Source organism: Rhynchophorus ferrugineus, unplaced genomic scaffold, assembly GCF_030347505.1.
Source record: "Rhynchophorus ferrugineus isolate W39M unplaced genomic scaffold, kcgeb_rfMv2 rfM8, whole genome shotgun sequence".
NCBI classification, from domain to species: Eukaryota; Metazoa; Arthropoda; class Insecta; order Coleoptera; family Curculionidae; genus Rhynchophorus; species Rhynchophorus ferrugineus.
The window spans coordinates 380,678-405,648 of NW_027472587.1; the positions used below are offsets into that span (position 1 = coordinate 380,678).

A 24,971-nucleotide genomic window follows, 5' to 3' on the forward strand; every position below is an offset into this window, starting at 1 on the left:
ATCGTATTTTACTACAAAAATGCTATCTTTTTTAAAGCTTCTCAAATTTGATAACTTATATATAACATATTTAAAAATTAGTTATTTCATTGATAGTTTAAGTATTTCGATCTTGAGATATAGTACAAATAAAATCAGAAATTGAAACTAATATGTTTAATAATACGTCGTTTTACTTAATATGGCCTTTACAGCCTCTACACCTAATGATTGATTTCATAGAAATGGTAAAAAAATATTACCCCCAGACAAAAATAGTTTTAGCAAAATATTGACCTAATCTATGTAGTTCTTGTTTTATGAAATTATAGTCAGATCCATATGCTCTTATTTGGTAATTATTATTTAGTCAAAAGGATTGGTAATTGGTTTTAAATTAAATTATGGATAAATGCCTCGAAGTCCAAGGCGCTTTTGAAAAAACAATTGTCAATGCATAGCAAAGAAATCACATTTGCAGGAAATTTTCTATGGAAGATAGAAGTCATCGAATGCTATGTGAAGCTTATGCAGCCATGGTTCATCAATTTCAACATATGAATACTGGTTTAGATGTTTTAAATATAGTTTTTTTTGGCACCGATACCAACGAGTGTTCTGGACAGCCAAATAAAAGTGAAGACGTGGGTTTGAAGGCATTACTCAATGAAACCATCAATGGCGATAGCTATCGACTACAGTTAATGCGGTTTGAGCTGAACACTGCTGTAAAAACGGCCGGAATGTGAGCAAAGATACAAGAATGTTACTCTTCAGCATGACAACGCTCAACGACATGTTACAAAACCAGTGAAAACATACTTGGAAACATTAAGATGGGAAGTACTACTCTACTGTATTATCCAGACCTCACTGCTTCTGATTATTACTTGTTTCGACATATGAGTCTAAGCAACGCTTCACTTTTTGCAATCATAAAGCTTCAAATTTAAAAAAATACTTTAAAACTAATTTGTAGGCCTGATAAATTATACTCAGATCCATAATAGTTTATAGGCAGATAGTATTTGGACACTAGGATTGGTAATTGGCCTTTAAATTAAATTTAGAATAAGTGCCTCGGTGCCTTAAGAGGTTTTCGATATAGAGAACTATCTAATAAGGCAATATATTCACTGCCAGATCTTTATAAGTAAAAGCATGCTATAGTAAGGTACATTCTTACTCGGAGAAGATAAAACAAAGGCCTCCTTTAATTTAATGCCATATTAATTTGACTATATAGACGTCATAATTTTTTTTAAATACATATTTCAAAGATACTCAAAATTTTAGTCGACAAATTTTTGCTTAAATTTGGAATTATTGGTATATATATAACATAGTGCTATAGATCTAGGTCTTAACAAACTAGTAAAAATTGGCTAAAATTATTCATAATATTGTTTCGTTGAAAAATCATATACGTTTATTTTATTCATACTATATATGTGCATCGTATGTAGAACTACGTATCTGTTACCTTCAAATAAATATTTCTTATTCATTTGAAAACAAGCACACAAATAATTTGAAACCTAGTGAATGAATAAGTAGCAACGGCAATGAATTATGTACCTGAGACCTTCAGATGAAAAAAAAATTAAGTTTTAGAATAATCCATTTTCTATCTAAGCCTAGGTTATTGTTATTGTTCCTGTTATGACGTGGCATATTTATTACCGTATCAAGTGTAATGTCAGGATTCAACGCAATCTTATAATTTAACAATTAATCAAGTAGTTTTTACAGGCTTTGTGCTCTTGGAATTGTTAAAGTAAGATTTGGAGGAAATTATATACTGCAAGTATTTCATTTTAACATATAAATATAAGCGATTTGAACATTTAAATGTGTAAAAGGCACCCACCGTAATTACTGTGTTGAATATAAATTTAAATTTTAAGTTGTGTTGAAGTAGAATTTCCAACGTCTTCGATCTTTAACGGAAATTTTGTTAAAAGTTTTTTGTATTTTATGGCATTACAAATTTCTGTCCATTTTTACTTTTTTTTGTTTTTGAATTATTTTTCTTTGAGCATGTCATCTCAGATTTTACTCACGTTAGATTTATTGCTTACACCATCGACAAATTTCCAATGTCGCTTCAATTTTTTGGTCGTTTTTGAAATTATTTCATTCTAAAAGTTACAGAATTTTGGCAAGGAATTATGAAATCAGACTCACAATATCTTGTGGAGAAAAACAGGATATATTAGCAATAATAACGTCGGTTATGTACAATTCATATATGAATACAATTGACTTAACTATTAAGATTCATCAACATATTAACATTATGTATAACAGCATATATTAGATCCGTTTTTAAGTGAAAAATCCTTCAACGCGTATAAGCATAGAGGCAATGTAATTAAAGAGATAAATACTGAAATGAAACCTTAAAATGTTATTGATATAGAAAACTATCTAATAAGGCAACAAATTCACTGCCAGATCTTTATAAGTAAAAGCATGCTACGGTAAGGTACATTCTTACTCGGAGAAGATAAAACAAAGGTCTCCTTTAATTTAATGCCATATTAATTTGACTGTATAGACGTCATATTTTTTTTTAATACATATCTCAAAGATACTCAGAATTTTAGTCGACACATTTTTGCTTAAATTTGGAATTATTGGTATATATATAACATATTGCTGTTGATCTAGGTCTTAACAAACTACTAAAAATTGGCTAAAATTATTCCATTATTTAAATTTACACAATATTGTTTCGTTGAAAAATCGTATACGTTTATTTTATTCATACTATATATGTGCATCGTATGTAGAACTACGTATTTGTTACCTTCAAATAAATATTTGTTATTCCTTTGAAAACAAGCACACAAATAATTTGAAACCTAGTGAATGAATAAGTAGCAACGGCAATGAATTATGTACCTGAGACCTTCAGATGAAAAAAAAAAATATTAAGTTTTAGAATAATCCATTTTCTATCTAAGCCTAGGTTATTGTTATTGTTCCTGTTATGACGTGGCATATTTATTACCGTATCAAGTGTAATGTCAGGTTTCAACGCAATCTTATAATTTAAGAACACCAACAATTAAAATGGCTTTCGAAGCGTTTTACACTATATATGTTTAAAGATAGAAAATAATACTAAAAATGGTTTACTTACACCACTTCACTTTTCTTAGTTTTCTCTTCAAATAATATTAATTTATAAATAACAATTTCATTTTATACATGAATAATTTTGAATTATTTTATAACAATTATGCACTCATTTATTAATTTTTTTTATAAATAGGGCGTAAATCTTTTGCATAATTTACGAGGGCAGCTTGTTTCATCCGCGCCTTTTTGAATGTATCACACAGTTACATTAAAGGCACCACTACCGCCCGCAACTGCCATCCATTAATAGTCAATTATCTTAAAAATGGCAAAATAATCACCGGTAAATATTATTCAGATATTTTGAACATATGTGATATAGATTTGAAACAAGATTGATCGCATTTGGCGAAGAAAAAAGTGTTCCATCAAGATAACGAATAATAATCCATAAATTGGATTAGGTACTGCTACTCCATCCAGTATATTATCAAGATTGGCCCCTTGCTACTACTCCCTACTTCCGAATGCGAAGAAATGGCTGGCTAGTACGTGGTTTGAGTTGTATGAAGAAGTAATCAGTGGAAAAACCTACTCCTATTTTGAAAGCCTTGAGAAAACCCATAATTTGGAAGGAATAAAAAACTTACAATATTAACTAATTATATTTAAACTAACAATATTTTTAATCAGTTTCTAACTTATCAAACTATCCTTGTACAATAACATACATATTTTTATCTATTACGTTGAACAATTAGAAATCTTGCTTGAATTTACGAGTAAAATCGTCGAGTATATCTGTTTAAATTTATTTAACAGCAGGTTTTAAGCCTTTAGGTATTTTTTAATGTTTCATGAAAGTAATAAAATAGCGAATGGTGTTAAAATAACCATGACAAGATTGATTCGTATGCTTTTGACACAGTACATCATTTCAATTATTAAAAAGCAATTGGTCTTAAACAGTTTCCAATAGGGGAATGAATTCCTATTGATTATTAGGAGAATATCACATCATTTTTAATCATAGTTAATATGCATACATTCTTAATGACCTATATAATTTAAATAATGGCCCCAATAATAAGACCAGCCACTCTATATAATATAGAAATTGGTATTGTAGTTCTAGAAGTATAATCAAGAGGAATTTTGGTTTTGAATAACTTCCAAACTGACAAAACAATAGGCTCTAGTAAAACTTATAATATTGATAATAGAATTATCGATATATCGATATTTTTGTTGACAGATCTTTTCTTCGACACAAATCAAACATATTTAGTACTTTAGTTTCATTATGCTTCTCGGTATTTAATTTAAAAGGTTCATTAAATTCATATATCAATATTTTCACCTCATTCGACTTTCCTAGGAGGTTCTAGATATAAAGATAACACCGTTTGTTTACTCAATTAACAGCTATTGCGGTTTGAAAATGGAGATTCCAGAATTTTTCATATTTTGCTTTTTTACTTTGAAAGAAGGAAATATGTATTGATAGCTTATCGAATATTATCTGGTGTTTATAGTGCTGAATAAACGCCAGTGTCAGAATTGTTTCGCGCTTGCTTTAGCCAGTCAACCATTACAAAATTCGGCGATAATTCTAAAAAATATAGCGGTAAACCAATATATTTCGGATGTCTACTATAAATATTTAATGCAACTGAAACATAAGATTAAAATCGGCCATAAGTAATCAGTAGGATGGCCACATCAATGTTTTGTGACTCGGCAAAAAATTAAAGAGAATGACTGGGAAGTATTGATGCAGCTACCATATAGTAGATATGTACCGATTTAACTACCATTTATTCTGCTACTAATGCAATTGTGAAAAGCTGTGTTCAAAAGAAGTTTATAAATATTTCTTGGTTCAGTTACTCGTCCAGGAATCTCATAAAAGCTTTACAGTGACACTAAATTGATTAGTGTTACAAATCTACGTATATACATTCACATTAAAATGCATGCTCTCTAATCCTTTATTATAAATTGAATATAATATAGTAAAGAGTTGAATGTTGATAAATTACGAACCATTAAAATGAAATCATGAATATATAATCATATATAGTATTTAATCAGTGACAAATATAAAGATAAATCAAACACGACATGAAAACGAAATATATCTAAAATCGTTTTACATGATAGCTAATAAAACAACTTAAAATAATATATCTCATTCTCATTCAGCAATTTGAATTAATAACAGCGTTTATTACGACAACATAAAAAATAAACAATACAATATTTATTAATCTAAAAAACAACAATAAACTTTAAATGAAAATTAGGGTAAAAATTATTCCATTTTACTTGCTTAATTACATTGAAATAATCATTATTCGAATTGTTTACTTACAATAACAAACCCTATCATGTAGTTGAAGTAGCCTGTTATTCGAATCATTCTTCAAACGTTAGTTCGTGAGAATTATCGTGTTCGATTCAAACAGTTTTTACAGGCTTTGTGCTCTTGGGATTGTTAAAGATTTGGAACAAATTATATAGTGTAAGTACTTAATTTTAACATATAAAGATAAGCAATTTGAGCATTTAAATGTGTAAAAAGCACCCACCATAATTAATGTGTTGAATTTTAAGTGGGCGTCTTCGATCTTTAACGAAAATTTAGCTAAAAGTTTTATGTATTTTATGGCATTACATACGTCTGTCAATTTTTACCCTTTTTTGTTTTTGAATTATTTTTATTTTGGCATGTCATCTCAGATTTTATTCAAGTTGGATTTATTGGTTTATACCACCGACAACTTTCCAATGTTGCTTCAATTTCTTGGTCATTTTTTAAATTATTGTTTCATTCTAAAAGTTACAGAATTTTGGCCAGAAATTATGAAATTAGCCTGACAGTGTGTTGCGGAGAAAAACAGGATATATTAGCAATATTAACGTCGGTAATATACAATTTATTAAAGAATACAATTGACATAACAGTTAAGATTCATCATCATATTAACACTATCTATAAAAACATATGTTAGATTCGTTTTTAAGTGAAAAGTCTTTCAACGCGTATAAGCATTGAAGCAATGTAGTTTAGAAAGATAAATACTGAAAGGAAATCACTACAAAATACTATAGACATTGAAAATAACATGTGAACTAAAAACGCTTTATATAATCATTGATAAAACTACTCAGAAACATGTAATTCATTAAGCAGCTTGAATGAATAACAGTGTTTATTACAATATCAAAAATCAAAATAAACAAAGACGTATGGTCAGTGACATTAATAAATACGTACGTAATATTGTTGGCACTATAGAAAAATCACTCAAAAAAACAAAACAAAACACAAACGAACGATAACAGTGATCCGGCGAAATTCGTTACGGCGAAATCAGATTGGAAACTAATGGCGCGACATCAAGCGTTGTTGAGTATCATACGAATGCGATTTTAGTAGAACCACACGCCGGTTTGCCGCACGATTCGCTGCGGCAACACGTGAAACCCAACGGTTAAAACGTTCATACTACTTCGTCGGGAGATTGGCGGTTATGTCTGCTCCTCTCTCAATGACATTGAAAGAGAGTTTCATTCACCTTGATCATATTTGTTTTGAGCTTTTCTGCTTGATACTAAGTGAAAAGGAAATATTTTATCGGTATTTTACAGAGTCTTTTTATGTGAATTCGTCGTTACAAAATGTTATCATACAAAACCCTTTGTTGTTTTTTATTTATGTATTTATTTTAATTTTGTATCAGTTAAGTAATATTTTTTACATTTCATTTCTCAAATTAATGAAAGCATATTTTATTTTTCATGGTTTTCTGTTTCAATATAATTTCCTTTTACTAGAACTTATTTTATACTCTTATTTTACGGCTCCTCCATAAAATTAATTTACAAAATTTAGAAAACATAATTGAAGGTGATTTTAAATGGACATTTTAACTGGTCAAGGAAGGTCAATAAATCTATAACACAAATATTTCCTTTTCCTTTAGTTCTATGTTTTTGTCCAAAATCTTACTACGCAGATTTAGTGATATTTGTTTTTTTATAGATTTAAGAACAATTCCTAATTATAATATCTATCATTATGGTCAACTTAATTGAAATACTATATATTGAATAATATAATGTATTTTTGCCGTCTTTTTGTATTTTTTTTTCTTTAGTCTTTTTATATACAGCCATAAGTTTAACATTAAAATCAGATGAAATTGTTCTGTTAAATGTTACATTAAGATCTCTAAAACCGGATTAGTGCTAAATATAAATTAATAAATATAAAAAATGTAAGTAAAAAGGTTTCCAAATCGAACTGAAGTTATAACATGTGTTTCTCCACAGATTCTTTTGAAAGAGTCGAAGGCACATACTTCAAGCAGACTAGAAACAGGTAGTATAACAACAAAAAGACAAATAAGTAAATGCAAATATAAAAATATTTTAAAAGGAAGTAATTTGTTACCGATTACATTGGCACATTGGCACATTTACTGTGTCATCCTCAGGAGCCTCTTGTATTAAGACAACTAATAACTGTGTGTGTAAGACAAAGTATTGTTTGTTTTGGTGTATTAGAAATGAATGTCAATTATATTTTTTTAATTTGAAATATATATTATTCAATTAAGTATATTTCCATTTCAACTAATATTAGTCAATGCAGAATTTTTCATGTGTTATATATAAAAATTGTAGTAAAAAACTAAAATGTATATTATATTTTTGAATGTATTTAATAAAAATATATTGTTTGCTGTTAAATTTAAGGCCATGAAAACATATAAATAGGAGTTATTACTGCAGAAATAGAAACATTTTAATTAATTTTGAACGAAGGGGATATTATTTGTAAAACGTCACATTTAAAGCTATAAAGAATAAATATTTCAGCATATTCCAATTATACTGCTTGTTAAAAATAAAAGTTTACAGATTGGATAGTACTTGCGTTATCAAAATGTTTGAGTAAAATGTTATTTATTTAATATGTAGTATAGAATATATTAGTATTTTAATATGCTTTAATTTAGTTCCTATCCTTTATCAGCGTCTATAGTTATTTCAGGCTTGACTTCTGGTGACCAGTCAAAACTAAACTTTTCTAATTTTTATAAATGAGGTTTCGCCTATAGAATAGGCTCTCTATATTTCTGAATGAAATATTTTTTTTAATATTTGATGAGCTAGAAGTTAGGGAGTGCTAAATCTGGCAAACAAGCCACGCAAAGATAAACCGGTCCAAAAACGTTTACTATAATAATCTGAATTTTTTGTTCCTCATTTAAAGAGCCGAATTTAAATCACTTCTGGAACTGTTGTTTTGATCTACGTTAATGATGAGCCAAGTCTCATTCATTGCAATTAAACAACATACAAATCTTTATCAAATTAAAACATAAACAACTTTCAATCGTTATCTCAATGTCTTAATTTAATAAGCTTTAATTTGTTAATTCAAGATAATATGTTCCATATATTATGCTATGTTCTTCAAATATATGTATCATTTACAAGAACGTCGCAATTTAAAATTATTGTGTTTATGACTTTAGGGTAAATGATGTGGTTCGGTGAATGGAGGTAAAACGAAATGAAACAGTGGTGTTTACATTATGTGACCGTTATTTATTGGCTATATAAAAAAATGTGAAAAATATAAATGATAAAACGGATGGCAGCGGAGTTACCTGTTGACGAGGCTTGGGCAGTCGATGGTGGTACGTCTAAACCACGATTATATTTCGGGGTATTTTGTAGACCGTTATTCCACGATGTAAAATTCGACATGCCTCAAGGTCGCTACATGACTACGCGTAATATCTGGTAGAATAAAAGGTTTCGTTTATATCAAAATATGGTTCAATGGTTATATGGTTATATGGTTATATCAATGATTGGTTCGGCAGTATTGTCTGTACGCAAGTTTCCTCTTCTTACTCCCTACTAAAATAAAATAGATGTCAAATAAATTAAAAAAAATTCTTTTAAACTCTACACATGTCCTAACTTATGTACTAAATAATGGGATATATACTTATAGATATAAACAAAAATAACAAATTCAATTCAACAGAAAGGACTTTATAATGACTTTATTAAAAATATTTTAAAGTCTAACTTCTACCAACGAGGGTTTATCTGGACTGAACATATAGTTTAATGTGGGCTTCAAACCACGGTTTTCGGTATTAAGCCTACCGACTGGCGATTGACTAACTTAGAAATCATCCCAATAGACATCTGATGTTAACCAGCCTGGTTACTATCGTGAGTGGGATCATTTTCCTTGCCGGATTTTGCACTCTTGCCTAAGGACAATCACAAATATTAAACAATGACAAACATAAATTTACAATCATACCCTGGCAGGATTCGAACCCGAAACTATCACAACAGAAGGGAGACCTTCCTGTCGCCTTTCTATTGCGCCAACCAAGCCGGCAATATATTAACTATTATCAAAATACATCAGACGCTCGTTAATGTGAACTAATTCAAAACAAATAGGGTTCAAATCATCGAAATGTTTACATTGACGAACGTAGTTCAATATTAAAATAATGAACGTTTTATTAAAAAAAAAGAGTAATTTTTAAGTTAGAAAAAAAAATCTGCAATTGCAGTCTGTCTTAGCGAATTATATGAATGTGTAGCGACCTTGAGGCATGTCGAATTGTATATCGTAGAATAACGGTCCATAAGAGACAATAGTAAAAAACCTCTCCATCTATGCCTATACAAGTTTCTAATGTCTAGGTCTGCACATGCGCACTTGTTCTAATCTAACCTGTAAGTAAAATTTTAACTAAGAATCTAACCTAGGAAAATGTTATCATTTTATAATCTTGTAGATTGTCATGGAACAAAGGATATGTTAAATAATATGACAAAAAACTTATTATTTGAAGATTATTGTAAAGATAAGAATAAAATATGGTCATGTTTGTATACGTTTTCCGTCTATTTGTTATCATACTTATATCTTTCTAATTTTACAGATATTTCAAACAAGAAAAAAGCTATAATGAAGCTAAAAGCTAACGAAGTATCATGAATTTTTAGCATAGTGTAAATATAAGGAGTTGTATAAACCAAAAGAAATAATAAGTAACAAAGCTTCAAAGACTATGTTATCAATTTATTCTAACCATTTTCTATTTTTACATAATATTTTACTAATAATTCATACCTTATACACATATTTTCGCATTATTTGCTATGAAATAATTATAATACCTCAACAAAATGTAAAGACAAAATTAACCTAAAAATGACATCTAATCACAACTAAGGATGTCGTACGAAAGGTGTGGTAGAAAAGGACGCACGTTGTGAAAACTGTCAGGCAAGATTAGAACAAGTGCACATGTGCAGCTCTAGCCAATAGAAACTTGTATAGGCATGGATGGAGAGGTTTTTTAATGTCGTCTGTCCACAAGCTGCGTCACCGACATGTAAACGATTACGAAGATCTGGCAACCCAGAGACGCTGATTTCGGATGTTATTGAAGGGTAGTTTGAATCATTCAGTCACTGACTACCGTCCAGTTCAGACGTGCCACCATCAACTGCCCAAGTTTTTCTTTCAGATAAAACCAGTGCCGCTCCCTGTTACCTATTATCTATTGTATTTTATTTGTTTATATTTAACGCTAATAAATAACGGTCACACCATATAAACAATCACTGTCTCATTTCATTTTAGTTTCATTCATCGAGCGATATAATTACCCTAAAAATGTCATTATTAGAAGTACTAGTCTAGTGTAATACTATTTAAATATAATCCATATTACTCTGATAGGTACAAACCTGAGATTATCAACACAACATCAACCTAACCCACAACCACACCAAAATAGCTGATTTCATTCACGTACACAATAATTACGAAACACAATTAAATGGAAACAAATAAGAAAGACACGTATTGAAAACGAATTGACGGTATTCGCGGTTTGGCCGAATCCGAAGAAACCGTGCGAACGACTGTGGGCATAAGGACTAACTGATTGAGGACAGGATGCAGCTTGGGAGTTTTCTTTGGGCGTTTTCACATCTGCCGGCACCGACACGACACCGATATCGGTAGACGCGTAATCTCACGTAAACAAATGGAACCCTTTCACACTCGCCGATATGTCGGTATCGTGTCGTTGCTGGCACCCACATGTCGGCGGGCAGCAATCGGTCCACTCATGTCGGTGTCGATTTTATTGTGTACAGAGTCATTTTTAAGGTTAACAGAAGAAAATGTCTGGCTTTAAATATAACGTTGTAACACTCATTGAATTTGTAGAATCAAAGTCTTCTGTATGGGTCAAGACTAATGAAAATGATAAAAACAAAATAAGGTGCCGGCAGATGTGAAAACGCTCTTTGTCGTTGACATTAAAATTCATTTTTCACCTTGACGAACTCAGATTTGTTATGTTGGGGCTTAGCCAACCGTAGGATCGTAGGGTTTACTACATGAACCGCCCGAGAGTGCATTATTTTCTTTTAATAGTTGCAGTGGCGTAGTTGTGGTATTTTAGGTTCACAATAATAGTAGGATAATTATTCTTCTCTGAAATAATCCAGATTTTTTACCAGAGTTTCATAGTTTATATTTATTATCTCCTTGCATATATACTAATCATTTTATCATTAAAAAAATAATTTATTAAGAATAGTTTTATATTAATAATTTGTGTATGTACGCGACAAAATTTAACACACTACGCATTATTCGTTACAACTCAGTAGGAAAAACTAATTTGTAGCTTTTAGATTCTAGAAATAAAGACTAATTAGTCAATGATTTAAACTTGTCATGTATGTCATGATATGTAAACATTACAAAGAGACAACATTATGGTCAATTTAATTGAAAGAGATAACATGAATTTATTTGAAGTGTCCAGTCTAAATATATAGTCACAAGTTTAATGTAAAAATCAGCCGAAGTTGTTCTGTTAAACGCTACGTTAGGATCTCTAAAACCGAATTAGACCCAAATATAAATATAACAGTTTTTAAACTATGTAAATATAATAGTCGAAGACTCATACTTCAAGTTCAGGTAGACAAGAAACAGGTAGTATAACATCGAAAAGACCAATAAGTAAATGCAAATATAAAAATATCCCTAAAAGGAAGTAGAGTGATACAGATTACATTGGCTTATTAACAAAATTTTTCAGTAAAACAAATTTTATGGTGCATCCTCATAAGCCTCTTGTAATAAGACAACTAATAATTGTGTGTGTGAACACAAACTATTGTTTGTTTTGGTGCATTAGAAATGAATGTCAATAGAATTTTATTTTTTTAATTTGAAATGTCTACTATTTAATTTAGTATATTTCCATCACATGATGATGATATTAGTTATTACAGATTTTTTCATATGTGTTAAATATAAAAATTATAGTATGTAAAAATAAAGTGTATATTATATTTTTTTAATGTATTTAATAAATATTTATTGTTTGTTGTTAAGTTGATGGCCATAATAACATACAAATAGGAAATAAAGTTAGACAAAAATGTTTGCTCATGTATTTTCATATTAAACATTATTGCAGATGTAGAAACATTTTAAATAATTCTGAACGAAGGGAATATTATTTGTAAAACGCCATATTTAATGTCATAAAGAATAAATATTTCAGCATATTCCATTTAAAATTATATTATTGCGCTAATGAAAAATTTCGCATATTGCTTGATAAAAAGAGTTTACAGATATTTGCGTTTAGGAAATGTTTGTGTCAAATATTGCTACTATTTGAATATGTTTTAATTAAATTCCTGTTTTTAAGTCAACGTCTATAATTATTTCAGGCTTGACACAACTTCTGGTGCCCAGTCAACACTAAACTTTCATAATTTTTATAAATGAGGTTTCACCTATAGAACAAGCTCTCTATATTTTTGAATGAATTTTTTTTCTTAATATTTAATGAGCTAGAAGATAGGGAGTGCTAAATCTGGCAAATAAGCCACGTAAATATCACCTGGTACAAAAACTTTTGCAATAATAGTCTGAGTCTTTTGTTCCTCATATAAATAGCCGGATTTAAATCACTTCTGGACCTGTTTTTTCATCCTGGTTACCAATGAGCCATTCATTGCTATTGAGCAACATACAAACCTTATCCAAATTAATACATAAACAACTTTTAATCGTTATCTTAATGTCTTAATCGATTATTCGATGCAGCTTTCACACAATTTCTTGTAGTTTTACAAAAATTTTTAATCAGCTCAGCTGTGGACATATTTCTCAATTTGGAATTCAAGAATGTTCAAAATTTGCTTGAGTTCCAAGAGAAATTTTAAATTAACTTGTTAGTTCAAGATAATATGTTCCATATATTATGCTATATTCTTCAAATATATGCACCATGTATACGTGTGTTTACAAAAAGGTCGCATATTCAAAAACTTGTGTTTATGCCTATGCGTAACATCTTGTAGAATAAAGGGTTTCATGTGTATCAAAATATGATTGGTTCTGAAGTATTGTCTGTACTTAAGTGTCCTCTTGTTCCTACTAAAATAAAATTAAAAGTGTTTCTTTTAAACCCTACACATGTCGTAACTTTTATGCTAACTAATGAGATATACAGTTAAAAACAATAACAATTTTGAACTAAAAACAACTTTATAATGGCGTTTTTATATTTTATAGTCTCATTTTTACTAATGATGGTGTATCTGGACTGGATCTACGGTATAACGTGGGCTCCGAACAGCGGTCCTCGGCATTAAGCCTACCGGTCTTACCCAGCCTGTTTACGGTGTGACTGGGATCATCTTGTCGGATTTTGCACTCTTGCTTAAGAACAATCACAAATATTAAACAATCACAAACATACGTTTACGACCATGACCTAGAACGACTACCGCAACAGTACGTGGACCATCCCGTCGCCTTTACCACTGCGATAACCAAACCGGCAATAGAGTGTCTATTAACAAAATACACCGCGATTAATGTGAACTAATTCAAAACAAACGGGGCTCAGATCATCGAAAAGTTTCCATGAACAAACGTGTTTCGATATTAAAATAATGAATAATGAATAGTCTGCCTTAGAGAATATATGAATATGTAGCGACATGGAGGCATGTCAAATTTTACATCTTAGAATAGCGATCTATAAAATACCCAGAAAATATCCCACATGTTGAACAAGTGCGGGGTGTCGAAAGCGCCAGCAGGTAAGCGATTACGAAGATCTGGCAAACCCGATACGTTTATTTCGGATATTATTGAAGGGTAGTTTGAATGATTCAGCCACTGGCCACCGTTCAATTCAGACATGCCACCATCGACTGCACAAGTCTCGTCTTCAGATAAAATCCTATTCCCTATCACTTTTATTTATTATCTACTGTATTTTATATTTTTGTTATTTAACGTTAATAAATAACAGTCACACGATTTAAACCATCACGGTTTCTTTTCATTTACCTCCAGTCACCGAGCCATATAATTACCCTAAAAATGTTCTCAGTATTGAGTGCTCACCACACACTAACATAGCTGTTTTCATTCACGTACACAATAATTACCGAAACAAAATTAAACGGAAACAAATAGGGAAGACACGTATTGAAGACGAATTGACCGTATTCGCGGTTAGGCCGAAATCGAAGAAACCGCGTGAACGACTGTAGCCATGAGGACTAACTGATCGAGAACGAGATGCAGCTTGGGAGTTTCCTTTGTCGTTGACATTGAAATTCATTTTTCACCTTGGCCAATTCGGTTTTAGTGTGTCGGGGCTTACGACCGTAGGATCGTAGGGTTTACTACGTGAACCGCCCAAGCGTACATTCTTTTCTTTTATGGTTGCAGTGGCGTAGTTGTGGTATTTTAGGTTCACAATTATTATACGAGAATTACTCGTCTCTGAAATAAGTTTCACAGTTTATACTTATTAAGTTATTGCATATATACTAATCAAATTTTCATTAAAAATAATAATTTATTAAGGTATATTAAGTTGTACATTAATAAGTTGGGTTTGTAAACGACAAAACTTTAACACACTACGCATTATTCGTTACAACTCTCAGTAGGAACAAATTTGTAGATTTGTTCCAAAGATACTATTTGTTCCACATAAAATCGTGACAATGACTAATGAATGTGCTTAATAGCGTTTTATTTTGTGAGTACCATACGTATTTAAATATATCAATTGATATATCCGGAAAATTGTACTTAAAAACAACAGCAGTCAAAGCCAAATTTCGGGCGAAAAGAAATGGAATTTGTATAGCCATAATATTAAAAGTATTATTAACATGATTTAAGAAAAGAAGGAAGTAAAGAATTTAAAAATATTATTACTGTCAGTTATAATAAAATGATATACGTACAATTACCGAATATATGGAACACAAATTGCTGCAAAACAATGCTGCTGCTGTTCATGCTGCCAATCTCAAAGAATATTTTTCAACTCTTCAAATGGCTAGCGCACACGCCTGGCTAGAATATTATTGAAAATTGTTGCGGTAAGCTTGCACTTACTGTATGTTCAAAAATTAAAAAAATAGCAATATTGAAGAATTAAAAAATATTATCCGAGATGAGTGGACTAAGTTAGATCAAGCATACTTTAATAGCCTATATAAAAAAGCTGCCGAAGATACTGATTCAAAGTTGTGAATAATAAAGGAGTTGTAGGAATGTTCGTCCGGTCGGTTAGTCGGAATGTGTGGCTGTCGATGCGAATGTTTGTTCGAACACACACTACTATTTTTGGAAGGAATTAAAAATACGCATGAGAATTAAAAATACTGGTTGAAGAAAAACTTGTTTATTTTTATTTAAATTGATACATGTGGTCGACGAGAGAATGAACAGGATATTAGGTAATGTGAAGAAAGTACGGTAGCGCTGTGGAAGTGGTACTGTTACAAGAGGGTAGAGAAAAGAAAAGAGCGCGAGACGTCGTCGTGGTGGTCTTCTATAGCCGGGAACCGCATGGTACCAATCCTCCGGCATTGCCAACCTTTGAACTTGGTGTAGGTGAATGCGTGGTGGCCTAAAGGGTCGTAGCGGTCGCCACATGACTCTTGACTCATGACCTCTATGTGGTGCAGGTTCCGAAGTGCACCCACAATTCACAATGTCCAACCAACTGTGCACAACTGTGCGCGCTTTTGGCCAAGTATTCAAATTATTTGTGTTGACTGTGTATGTATAGTAGTAATAGAATAGTAGTAGCGAAGGCTGTGCATGTTCTGGAAGACTGATGGCAAAAAAGACGAAGATAATTTTTTTTCTTATACCAGATTGACCAGATAGAATCAAATGGTCTTTTGCTGATGTCGCTTCGGGTTCCGGATAGAGAAGTTTTGCGGCGAGAGAGACCCAGCGGTACGACTGGGATTGTCAAAGTTGGTTTAGCTACAAAGGTTTGTGGATGGGTAGAAATTTGATAAGATTGTTATCCTGTTCTGGGCGCCAAGAGAGAACCTTACAATGAGCATGCTCGAGAAACTTTTCACGAAAGGGATGCCTGATTCGAGGTGAGTATTCACATTACTCATAACCATGGGGTATTAAGTAACGCGCGGACTTTTTTGTACTGGAATGGAGTAGTGGAAGTTGTCTCTCAGAGACATACTGGTACCACACCTATGCTCCGTAGAGGCAGACTGGACGCACTAGCATCTTATACAGAGTCGTTTTCTGGGCGATTGGGAGTTTGCTTTTTCTAAAGAGGAGTGGAAATAGTAGACTGTACATGCCATTGGCTTTGCAAATAACGTGTTGAATTTGAGGGAGCCAGGGGATAGGGACTTTTTAGATTTGGAGGCGACAAGCGCGGAACTCCTTCTTACGGTGGAACAGAATAGCATGAGTTTTGTTCGGGTTAATCTGCAGCCGGTAGAATTTGTACCACGCAATCGCCTGGTTCAGTTGAACTTGGAGTCTGTCACGGATGGCGTCGGGACTGTAACCGGTGGTGAAGAAAGCTGTCTCATCTGCATAATGTGCTATGTGTGAATGTTTATGAAGTGGGAAATCAGCCATATAAAGGTTGAATAGGGCTAGGGCTAGTGGAGCACCTTGAGGGACTCCTACGGAGATTCGTTTTCGAAAGGAGACTGAATCGCCGAACTTTACTTGAAAGGATCTCCCTCGTTCCGGTAACGTGGGCTGGCTTAAGTGTTCTCGCAACCTGACCGGTAATTGTTTCTAGGAAGGGAAACACCTTTCCAATGGGTTTCCAAAAGTCAAATGCTTCTCGGGATATATCGGTTTGTTTACACCATCCGGTTGTCTTTCGAGGGGATGAAATGATCGCGCATTCCATCGGGTTTTTCCGCTTCTAGAGGATCGATACCTTAGAAATTGGATTGTTGGTTAGAAATTAACTGTTGTTCGGAACTATTGTATATGTGTTTCGAGTATTTCTATCGTAGTAAAATATATATAACAAACACAAATGCATTAGGTGTTTAAACTAATTTCTACTGCAGCTCTTTGTAATGTTTACATGAATACCATCTTTAATACTCTTTAATTGTAGGATCTAAAAGCGAGAAAATGATCTTTGTTAAGAGTTTTCATGATAATGTGTATAGTATACTAAAGTTTCGTGGCGGATATTAATTAAAATACCATTCTCGGCCATTTTCTATAGATTTTCTATATTTCTGGCAACTCAGCGATACCAAGTGCAAGAAACCAAGTGCGAGTTAAGCCATGATAGATAGATCTGAACATATAATAATCAGAAGGTACTAACAGGTCAATTGAAAAATCCCCGGCGTACCATGGTAAAACACATTTTTTGGCAAAATTATTTATTCAACATAATTCCCTTCAAGGGTGGTACACTGACTATAGCAACCCTCCAAACTTTCGATACCATTTTTTAGTACGATTTATCCTTTGTTTCAAAATAGGCCTTAGTTTCGGCGATCGCCTCTCCATTCGACGAAAATTTCTTCTCGGCGAGCATTCTTTTGAGATCTGAGAATAGGACGTAGTCGCTGGAGGCCAAATCTGGAGAATATGGTGGATGAGGAAGCAATACGTCAATCCGTCAAGTCCAATTCATGGATTTTTGCCATCGTTTTCACTGACTTGTGACACGGTGTATTGTCTTGGAGAAGCAGCACTTCCTTTTTCTTCAAATGCGGCTACTTTTCGGCGATTTCGTCCTTCAAACGGTCCCATACCGCTATGTACTAGCCGTTTCTGATGGTGCTTCCTTTTTCAAGGTAGTCAATGAAAATTATTCTATGCGCATACGAAAATACGGACGCCATAACCTTGCCAGTAAGGACTTCGGATTGAAATGATGAAGCCATGTTTCATCTATTGTCATATATAGATGCAAAAACTCGGGATTATTACGCTTGATCATCTTCAAACACTGCTCCGAATCATCAACTCGTCGTTGTTTTTGGTCAAAAGTGAGCTCGCGCGTCAAGCACTGTGCACAAAGCTTTCTCATTCCCAAATATTCGTGAATGATATGATGTACACGTTCAGTAGATATCTTTAGAGCGTCTGCTATTTCATTTAATTTCAATTTAAGGTCATTCAAAATCATTTTGTGGATTTTTTAAATGTTTTGGTCGGTAGCAACCTCTTTTGGGCGTCCACTGCATTCACCGTCTTCGGTGCTCATTTCACTACATCTAAACTTAACATACCAATCCTTGATCGTTGATTTTCCTTGGGCAGTGTACGGAAACTCGGCATCAAGCCAAGTTTTTGCTTCAACTGTGTTTTTCCCTTCAAAAAGCAATATTTTATCAATACGCGAAATTACTATTTATCCTTTTTTTTTCACAATAATAAAAGTTGCTTCACTCAAAATGCTATAATTCACAAACTAATGATCCGACAGCTGTCAAATTGGTACACGCATCTTCTGAGAGTTATGGCTAACTAAAAAACATACGATTTTAGAGATACAGATTTAGACATTTTAGATAAACAAGAGATTTTAAGATATTAAGAAAGAAACATTATCCCTACGAGCTTAATTATATTTAGATATATCGATGAAAAATGTCCCATCTTTGCCCGTAGCTATTTTACTAACCTCATTAAATGACCAAAATGAACAACACTTAATTATTATCTTCCTAATTTTGATATCTTGTAACTTGAATCTTGTGTTAACTTAAAATAAAATAAAAAAAGTATTTTCTGATGCTGTTCTTTTATTAAGTGTTGTACATAATTTTAGTATCAAATCGAATCAAGATATGCCTTCATTCTCTAACAAATCAAAACATGTCCCCAGCGTTGTTAGATTACATCTTTTAGACTGGTGGATTTATATAAATTCGGTATCAAGTACCGCTGATGTTGAATAGCCTAAATTGTTTCCCGAAAAAAGTGGTAATTAAACATATGTTATGTCACTTCAAGTAATTTTGGAAGCCCTTGCAAACACCTGCTTCTTTTGCAGATTCGCCTTTTATTAACGTAAAGAGATTGAGTTCCACGGATGCCAAACTTGTATCAATGTTTTAACATGGAGCCAGCACATTTTCAGAAAATTAATTGCATCAAATTTGTCAATTATACTGATTTTACACTTCTAGCCCTCTAGTAACAAGGCAAACATGCGCACATTTAAAATTGCCTTCTATATTTTTTATACTCTGTGAGTACATGCTTAACATTCAATCAATTTGTCGTGTTCAATGTCCGCTAGTATAACTATATTTTTTTCTTTTTAATGCTCGATTAGCATAGGTACTAGAACTCCAATTTCTCATATTTGATATCCTGTGATTTGCTAGATTATGCCTTGTTAAGTGTATTACATTTCAATACATATCATATTTATACCAACAATTTTTTTTATAACATCTTTATTAGATACGCTTAGTACAATCTTAATTATTATTATTACAATTAATTTATTACTACTTTTCCTATGTGCTTGGATTAATTAACAAGCAAGACGAGTACGAGAAAATACACCAGTATGTATTCCTCAATTATAAAATTATAATTATTTATTAATTATTAACTTATAGCTATAGTTTACACTAATAATACACACTAAATGTTCACACAAGTTAGTATGGTTTTGTTCGTTTCAATATCCTGACATCCTGTGCGCTGTCCAGCAGTTGTATTGCTTCCACGTTAGAATGATTTAGTAATCTTCTTTCGTGTTTCAAGGCGAAATCCTGCACAACTTCGCAAATCCATTTTATTTCCAGGTCATCGTGCAGTTCTTCATTGGTTACATAGCGATAGGCATTGCTAATCAATCGAAGAATCTTGTTTTGACAGCGCTGTATGATTAACTGATTTGCATTTTTAGTGCAACCCCATATTTGCACCCCATAGGTCCAAATTGGCTTTATAATTGTATTATAGATCAACCTCTTTGATTTTAGATCAAGTTGAGAGTATCTTCCGACTAACCAGTATAGTTGTTTTATTTTGGTTCTAATGTGTTTTGCTTTTTGTCTAACGTGATGCTTATACCAACAATAAGTACAGAAGATTTATTGAAAAGCCTTAAAAATTAGCTCACTAAACTAACAGCTCACTCAGCTAACATAAGTATATGCTTAAGCTATAATAATATGCTTTGGTAACAGTAATTACTGCTGTAAAGCATGTTCTCATGTAATAATATATGTGTCTGTATTACAAAACTTGTTCAAGGTCATTGCATAATCAAGGCCTATGTTTATTAATATTCCAGTCGGCGTACGTAAAAACCTATATTAGAACTACATGTCTACTAAACATATAGTCTATTCAAGGTTTTTTGAGTAATACATCATGGATATTTGTGATGTCGAAATATTGCAATGTTTACTCAATTAACTCTGAATTTTAGTTCAGTTTGGCTTTGACATACAAAAATTCTAACCTAAATAAAATAATTGAACAAAAATATTATGAAATATAATTAATTTTAACATTATAGTAAATCTAAAAACTACAGTTAATTATACAGCCACAATAATTCGTAGGTAAGAGTTAAAAACACTTATCACTATTGCTTTCAGAAATTTTTTATACATCTGACACCCGGTGGGCGTCTGGTTGTCAGATGTACGCTAAATTATTTAAAATATTAGTTATAATTACTACAGGTTATAAACCGGCAAACATTATTTTAGCCCTTTGATTATTTTGATAATTTAAGTCGCTGCTTAATATATCATATTACTTTACTTGAAGTCGACGTATAACTTTCACAGAGTAAAGACGTGTTCGGAGAGACGGTCAGTGAAACGAAACAAAAGTGCAACATCTGTGTCACAAATGCGGCGTTAAAAAAAGGCTAACAATAACATTTTAAAGTCTGGCGAAAAAGTGAAAGTGCGATCGGAAAAATGTATAAAAAAGTCACTACAGTAGAAAATAAATGCAAAATGCCATAAAACGTTAAGGGTCGAAAATTTCAACATCTGGACAACAAATGCAGCGTAGGATAATTTGAAACATAAAAATATCAGAATTATTTCAACAATACGTAAAAAAATATATAGGAAAAAAACACTGCACAAAAAAAGGAAAAAATGGAAATATAGAGAGCACAACTAGAACCCAGAACGAACAGGCATTCTACAATGCGTGGAAGAATGAAAAGTTGGCGCGGTAGAGTCTTGAAATTGCATTAGTCAATATGCAAAAACAAATAAATGCCCTCCAGCTACAATTAAATACACAAAGCTCTGAGGGCAAGGACAAAACAACGATAAACCGCCAAGCCAACAGAAGCAGTCCACTTTCTCCAATTCTAACATATGACACAGATGAGGAAGAATTGCCGAAAAAAGTAGGCTGGATAGCGGTTACAAATAAAAAATAGAAAATCAAATAATTCACCAGGATCTTCACTATTGCAAAATAAAAATAAAACAAAACAATGAACAGAATAAAGAAATTAGAATGCCCAGGCCACCCTCAATTATCGGAAGTAATATTACTGACTTTGACTTACTTTACAAAACACTTAGGTCAAACTATATAATATTCAAAGCAACGATACTAAACAATGGACAAATAAAATTGAACACCGAATTTCGTACAACATTCACAATAATAATAGTTTGCTTAAAGTTGCTAAAACTGCATTGACACTCTTATGAAGACAAACAAACCAGATACATCAAAGTTATGGCAAGAGGGCTTCTGTCAACAGCTATAAGTGAAAAAATTATCGCAGAACTAAACCAAAATGGTCTTAAATGCTTAATGAACATGATACGGACTCAAAAACCATTTTTGGTATTAAAAGAATTTTAGGGGTCGGAATAAAAATCGAACCTCTAAAAAATCGAACTTAATACCGCAATGCAAAAGATACCAATTGCATGGATACACACAGAAATTCTGCAGAAGAGGACCTAGGTGTGTAAAATGTTCAGGTAAACATATCACCACAGAGTGTAGAAAACCCAAAGAAGCTAAGCGGATATATGCAACTTGTAATAAAGCGCATCCGGCAAGTTATAGAGGATGTGTAGCTGCTAAAACATTACAAGAGACATTACAGGAGAAGTATAATGGACTCAAGTTAAACCTCAAGAAACAATAAGTGAAAAGAAACAACCGAAAAAATATAACAAAGTTATTGGTGAAATGACTTATGCCCAAATTATCAGTCAAAATAGTCAAATTATCAGTCAAAATAGTCAAAGAGACACAAAGGAAGATGAAGCAACCACCAACGAATTGCTACTTAAACTAATAGGAAAGTTGGACAGACAAGAAAAAATGATCGAATAATTTCCCGAAAGGATTGAAAAACTAGAATTGAAAATTAGGCCAGTGGCCCCAAAAACCCGAAATGGCAAATAAAGATATCCCAACAGCAATTTGGAATGCTAATGGAATCCAAAAAATAGATATTTGCCTAATATCAGAAACCCATTTAACAAAAGAATCCTTTATAGAATTTAGAGGATATACATTTTATCATACCATACATCCAGCCACTGCATCCAACACTGCAAGAGGAGGGCAATAATAATAAAAAAGAACATTTCTCACCCTCAAGAACCCGGGCTCATTTGGCTTCGTGATTCCACAATCTGCCCTATTGGCAATAAGTATTTCTTATGTCTATACTATATATACATGGCTTGTAGAAAATCACTTCATTAAGCGATCTTCTTTATAAAAGATTATCTTAATTAATTAGTTTTATTCTAAAGCTTATTTTAAAGTCTACTAGTCTACTATGTCCAGTAATAAGATCAGGTGGTGTTAAAAGTCTAAGGACTTCAGTATCACGTCGCATATTTAGCTGATTAGCGAGTACATTGGGATACACTGACACTCTTTCGAAGTACTTCACACAAAAACGTTGAATTACACTCGTTATAGGTTCTAGAGGCATATCGCGTTGTATTACTTTATTTGAAATATAGTACGGGGCATCAACAATGGCACGCAACACCTTATTTTGGAACCGTTGAATGACGGATATATTAGATTTGCTAGCGGTACCCCATATTTGGATTCCATATGACCAAATGGGCTTGAGTATAGACTCATACAGCAATACCTTGTTATCTATTTTCCTCATCTTTATATAGCTGAGAATGAATTGGTTGAAAAACATTTTTTAAGTGTTTTGAGGACATCGTTTGTTTTAATAGGTCGGTTATGCTGCTGGGATCTCCTAAGCTTTTTTGTTGCTTTCCACAACGAATAGTCTGTACCCTCAGTTGGTGTCAAGTTTTCTAGATATTCTTGAATGCCTTGGTTTTGTTCAATTTGGATTAGTTCTTTCAGCTTTTTATTGCCCTATCAAATTTTTTTTAATTCTCATCAGTCCTTTTCTGTTGCTCGTAGTAATTTTCTTTTTTCTGCTATCTTTTTTTGTATTGTACATGATATATGTGTATTTTTTCTTGGAAATGTTTCACTGTTGGAAGTCGCGGAATATGCTGCCTCCTGTGTATTTTTGTAAGGTTTTGTTATGCTAGTTCTATATACAGTTAAGTTTGTAACAGTAAGTTTAGAGTAATGTATCGGATTAAGTTTTCTCTAAATGAGGACTAGTTAGTTCTATTATTGCATAGAGAAGGCGGTTTATCTTTGACGGTAATTTTTGAAGAAATTGTTACTATTATTGGTGAGTGATCAGAAGACAGGTCGAAACATGATACTGCATGACACTTTTTTGTATCAATATTTTTTGTAATACAGAAATCTATTATATCTGATTTTTTATTTCTGTCTGAAGGCCAATATGTTGGTTCACTAGCAGAGATATGTTGTAAATTATCTGTCGTTATTGCTTTTAGCAGATCTCTACCTTTTGAGGTTATTATACTTGAACCCCACATTAAATGTTTTGCATTGTAATCTCCTCCGGCTTTTACCTAAATCTATTACCTAGCATCCTGAAGAATTCTTGAAAATGTTCTACTTTGTGATTATGTTTGGGTGGGCAATAAATCGCAGACATTGTTAATGGTCCATGGACTTCATCTATAGTTATACTAGTGGCTTGCAGGTAGTCTTTGCGGAATTTTTCTTCTTCGAAATGCTTTATATTATCTCGAATGATTATGACTGTACCTGGGTATTTTTCAGGGTGCTTTGTATGATAAAGTTTATTTTTGGGAATTTTCAAATAATGTTTGTCCGTAAGACGTGTTTCGGAAACCATCATAACGTCAATATTTTGTTCAGTTACGATCATTTTTAGTTCCCTGGTGTGTTGTTGGAACCCATTGGCATTCCAGACTGCGTTTTTGTAGCCAATGAAACCACCAACTATCATGTTTTATAATCTAGAAATGTTGCTGCTAGTTTCAGTAGGTTGTGATGTGATTTCTCGATTTTGTGCTGAATCATTTTCAACCATTTGGGCATAAGTTATGTTCGGTTGACTTGGTCTGGTGGGTAGACTGGTGTGGATTGTTTTTGTTGCTGTTGA

General features: G+C 32.4%; 1 protein-coding gene across 3 annotated transcripts in view; it reads right to left on the bottom strand.

Annotated features, from left to right (window-relative positions):
* LOC143201424 (uncharacterized) overlaps nt 1-14,606 on the bottom strand; it is a 97,718-nt gene extending 83,112 nt beyond the window's left edge. For 2 of the 3 annotated variants that reach the window (XM_076412477.1, XM_076412476.1), the window contains exon 1: nt 6,347-6,497. The gene's annotated coding sequence lies outside the window, so the exon portion shown is untranslated. Of the gene's footprint in view, nt 1-6,346; nt 6,498-14,495 lie in introns of those variants that run through there. The other variant, XM_076412478.1, reaches the window with a different exon arrangement.
* Between the last annotated feature and the right edge of the window lie 10,365 nt (nt 14,607-24,971).